The sequence below is a fragment of the Pristis pectinata genome, chromosome 3, assembly GCF_009764475.1.
Source record: "Pristis pectinata isolate sPriPec2 chromosome 3, sPriPec2.1.pri, whole genome shotgun sequence".
In the NCBI taxonomy this organism is placed as follows: Eukaryota; Metazoa; Chordata; class Chondrichthyes; order Rhinopristiformes; family Pristidae; genus Pristis; species Pristis pectinata.
The window spans coordinates 78,051,380-78,056,607 of record NC_067407.1 but is presented as its reverse complement, the minus strand read 5'-3'; the positions used below and the strand labels follow the sequence as shown (position 1 = coordinate 78,056,607).

The following is a 5,228-nucleotide window of genomic DNA, read 5'->3' as shown; positions in this document are numbered from 1 at the left end:
ACCGCCTGCTCTCCCCTCCCACCTCGCGGCAGTTCGCAACCAACGGTCGAAATCCGAACCCGTGCCGGCGCGCTCCCGGCGGCCCCGTCGGAGGCGCGACTGTCGATGGGCGGAGTTAACCCGTGAGTTTACTAGTTACTCATCCACTGAGGGCGGTCCCATTATCAGTTTATCTGTTACTGACCGATTGATCAGAATTTAACTGTTAGTTTACCAGTTACTGACCTATTGGTGGGAGTTTACTTGTCAGTGTATATTACTGACCTATTAACCAGAATTTAACTATTACACTATGGGTGTAATTGGGCGGTGCGGGATCGTTGGCCAGAAGGGCCTGTTACCGCGCTGTATAAATAAAGTGAAGTAATTTACCAATTACTGACCTATTAGTGGGAATTTACTTGTCAGTTAATATTTCTGATGTATTGATCAGAATTTAACTGTTAATTTACATGTTTACTCTCCTATTGGTCAAAGTCGAGTTTATTGTCATATGCACAAGTACACATATGCTCAGGTGCAATGAAAAACTTACTTGCAGCAGCATCACAGGCACATAGCGTCATATAAGCATTCACAAGAAAAAACATTCAGTAAACAATTTTTACAAAAAAAACACAATTACATCAAAAAAACAAAGTGCAAAGTGATCAGAGTGGTCATTGTGTTGCTAATCTATAGTGGTGATTAGGGTTTTGCCGGTTGGTTCAAGAACAGAATAGTTGAAGGGAAGTAGCTATTCTTGAACCTGGTGTTGTGGGACTTCAGGTTTCTGTATCTCCTGCCCAATGGTAGCTGCAAAAAGGTGCCATGGCCGGATGATGGGGATCTTTGATGATGGATGTTGCCTTCTTGAGGCAACTCCTCCTGTAGATACTACCAATGGTGGGGAGGGATGTGCCCATGATGTATTGGGCAGAGTCCATCACTCTCTGCAGCTTCTTACATTCCTGCGCATTCAAGTTCCCATACCAGACCATGATTCAACCAGTCAGGATACTTTTAACAGTACATCTGTAGAAGTTTGTGAGTGTTTGGTGACAAGCCAAGCCTCCTTAACCTCCTAACAAAGTAAAGACATTGGTGTGCTTTCCTTATGATTGCATCTATGTGCTGGGCCCAGGACAGGTCATCTGATATGTTAACACCCAGGAATTTAAAGCTGCTGACTCTCTTCACCACCAATCCCCCAATGTGGACTGGCGCATGTTCACCTTCCTTCCCTTTCCTGAAGGGGAACTCCATCAATAGGTCAGTGACAGACAAATTATCAATACACTCCATCAATAGGGTCAGTGGCAGGCAATTAATACATCTGTAACAGGAAATTCCTATCCATTTCCTGGATTGGTTGGTGATTGACATGACTTGTGAATTTATCTGTTACTGATAATTCAGAGGAGTTTAGCTGTTACCAATCTATTTCTGAAAGCTTACCAGTGACTAATCTGTTGAGGGAGTTAGGTTGAAAATTAAACAAAACTGCAGTTGTTGAAAATCTGAAATAAAAGAAGAAAATGCTGGAAAACTCAGCAGGTCAGGCAGCATCTGTCGAGGGAGAAACAATTAATGTTTGAGGTCAGTGATCTTTTGTCAGAACTGGAAAAGAAAAAATAGCAAGTTGGTTCGGGAGGATGGTAGAGGGATAGATAGAACAAAAGGAATATCTCCGATAAGGTGAGGCCAGGGTCACCATCAGCATAAGAGAGAATCTCAATAAAGATTTGAAATTAAGGCAGTTAGGGAGTGAGGACAAGCCCAGGAAGGTAAAAATTATGGGAAGGAGTTTCATTGTAAATGAGTAGATCTGCAGAGAGCAGCTTGCAACGAGTCACCACGCTCTGGCACCATCTTGCGTTGTTAGTTTATCTATGACTTATTGAAGAGAGTGGATGGGAGTTACCTGTTACAGATGTATTACTTGCCTGCCACTGACCCTATTGATGGAGTTTACTTGTGACTTTACCTGTTATTGAAGTTTTAAAGGGAACTAGCTGTGAGTTTACAAGTTACAGTATTGACTTACTGATGGGAGTTGACCTGTGAGTTTACCAGTTACTGAATTATGAAAGGGAATTTATCAGTTACTGACCTATTGATGGGGCTTGGCTGGAGAATTTAGCTGTTCCTGTCTTCCTGATGGGAGTTCGTAGGACTTTACCTGTTATTGACCTGTGACTAATTTATTTAGGGAGTTTATTTCCAGTTTATATAGGACAAGACATGTTGATGGAAATTTATTAGTGATCTATTGATGGGAATTTACTAGTTGCTGACCTATTGATGTGTTTACCAATGAGTTTCCCAGTTATTGATCTATAGTTGGGAGTCAGCCCATGATTTTACTGGTTAATGATCTATTGACGGAAGTTTACCTGTTGCTGCTCTATTAAAGCAAGTTCACCCTGTGAGTTTATCTGTTACTAAATCAAGAGTGATCTGTTGATGGGAGCTGACCTGTGAGTTTACCAGATACTGATCTATTGATGGGTGTTGCCCTGCTTGTTTTCAATTACTAGTCAGCTAATCAAAGTTAACCTGTGAATATATGTTACTGACCTATTGATGGGAATTCACCAATAGTGAGTATAACTTTTCCAGGCTATTGATGTAAGTTTACTTGCAAGTTTATCTATTCCTGACTATTGATGGAAATTTATCTGACAGTTTCCAATTACTGAATGTATCTGTGAGATTATATTACTGGTCTATGGACAGGAGTTTAACTGACAGTTTGCCTGTTTTTAACCTATTGATCAGGTTTGACCTATGAATTTACTTATTCCTGAATTACTGATGGGTGTAATCAGACAATTTTCAGTTATTGATCTAGTTGATTGAAGTTTATGTTCATGCTTGTTGATAGGAATCTACCAGTCAGTTTTCAGCCATGACCTAATTGTGAGTTTATCAGCTACTGGCCTAATTTGGGGAATTGAGCAGTCATTTTAATACTTACTGACTTAATGAAAAGAGTTTATCTGTCTGTTTCCTTTGCTGTTATTGATATATTGATGGGAATTGATGTGTGTGTTTATTTGTTACAGGCCTAATAGCGATAAGAAGTAAAAGCAGAAAATGCTATAAATCCTCAGCAGATCAGGCAGCATTAACTTCCAAGCCAATGACTATTCAAAAGCTGTGGAAAAATTTGTCCTCCCTGGGTTACACCAACGCCTGACTCATGGACATTCATAATAGATGAACAAGCTTTAGGAAATCAGTGGGATAGATAGGGATGGATTTTTCCAGCTGCTGTGGGGCTAAAGGCATCTTCTGCCAGATGGAAATGGGGCATTTCTGTGTGCCATCTCTAAACACCCCCACACCACCAACCCCCCCAAAATAGCCGTAGTAATCAAGAGCTGTGTCAAGCAGGGCTGAGAGAGCTGAGCAGACTTACTCGCTTACTCACTGAGTCAGTGAAGTCGGCTGACAGCCACTCTTCCCGCCCCTGCTCGCTCTCCCATCACAACTGTTTCTGTGATCCTCTCCCAGACACTATTTTTGATTATTTCCAACTTACAAACAGTTCAGGTTACAATCAGTTCTTCTGAATGGAGCCCTGTTGTAACCTCGGGACTGCCTGTATACACAGGTTTTAAGATGCAGCAATAGGGGAAATGAAAGAAAGGGGAGATCTTGATAGTGTTTTTTAAAGCTGCCATATATTTCATATAAACAGTTCGTGATAGTTTTCTGCAATAACATGTTGTATTAGATTTAGTAATGGGTAATGAGACAAATTTGGTAAATAGTCCAACCGTATGTGAATACAGATCTAATAGTGGTCATAGTTCGATCAAGTTCAATCCAGTTTTCGAGAAAGAAACATGAAACAGCGGATACTGCCTAACCTGTTGAGTTCCTCCAGCATCATTGTGTTTTTCATCTAGATCCCAACATCTGCAATCCTTTGTTTCTCTAACATGAAACAGCTACTAAGATTGTAGATTTATGAAGACTGACTTCCATGGGATGAGACAAATGGTAGAGAGACAAATCTGCTACTAGGCAAAATCAAAGTGGAGTACTGGGAGGTGTTGGGAGAAACTGCGATACAGAACCATCTTATACCTCTAGGGGGCAAGAGATTTAAAAGATAAGATAAGATATTTATTTATTAGTCACATGTACATCGAAACACACAGTGAAATGTGTCTTTTTGCATTACTGAGAATGTACTGGGGGCAGCCCGCAAGTGTCACCACACTTCTGGCACCAACATAGCATGCCCACAACTCCTAACCTGTACATCTTTGGAATGTGGGAGGAAACAGGTGCACCCAGAGGAAACCCACACAGACACACGGGGAGAACGTACAAACTTCTTACAGACAGCGACAGGAATTGAACCCGGGTCGCTGGCGCTGTAATAGCGTTACGCCAACCACTACACTACCAATCCACAAGTAACTAAAGAAGTAAGGACAAAAATAAAACTAAAGGAAAAAAATTCAATAAATCAAAATAAAACTGATGCAGATCCTGTCGACTGAAGATTTACAAAGATAATCAAAGGTGATAAAATAGATAGTAACATTACAAAAAGGGAGTGTAAAAACTTTCCAAAGTAAATCAAATCAATACAAAAATACTTACAGTTAGGATAGGGAGGATAAACCTCTTAAAATGAACAATAGTGATGTGATAAATAAAAAGTAAGAAAATGGTTAACATGTTGAATGATTACTCTGCGTGAGTTCTTACTGTAAAAAGGATTAACATTCTGGGCATTCTGAGGTAATTAACATTGAAGGATGAATGGGAACTTGCCAAAATTGGTTTAAGGAACATAACAATGACAAAGAAAATAATGCCATTAAAGGGTGACAAATCCCCAAGACCAGATGGTTTTATGACCCAGGCTCTTAAAGTTGAAAACATCTCAGGTGCTGTAAGTTTCTAAATTTCTCTACATTCATAAACTATTGCTTTGTATTGGAAGATTGTGTGGTTAGGAGCAGCAAATAGGGGAATTATAGACCAGCTGACCTAACAGCTGATGTTGGGAAATTGCTAGAGTTAATAATTAAGAATAGAGTGACAGTACACCCTGAAAACATTCAGTTGACTAGATAGGTCAACATAGATCTACAGTATAAGCTGCAGCTTGAGAAATGTGATTTACTTTTTTTAAAACATTAAAGTAATGGATAGGGGGTGTCTATGGATGTTACTTGTATGGGCTTCCAGAAGGCATGGGATTAAAAATATTTTTCCACATT

General features: G+C 40.0%; 1 long non-coding RNA gene across 1 annotated transcript in view; it reads left to right on the top strand.

Annotated features, from left to right (window-relative positions):
* The first annotated feature begins 32 nt into the window (after positions 1-32).
* LOC127567831 (uncharacterized) overlaps positions 33-5,228 on the top strand; it is a 31,340-nt gene continuing 26,144 nt past the window's right edge. The window contains exon 1 of the long non-coding RNA XR_007955949.1: positions 33-122. This is a non-coding gene — a long non-coding RNA (uncharacterized LOC127567831). The remainder of the gene's footprint in view (positions 123-5,228) is intronic.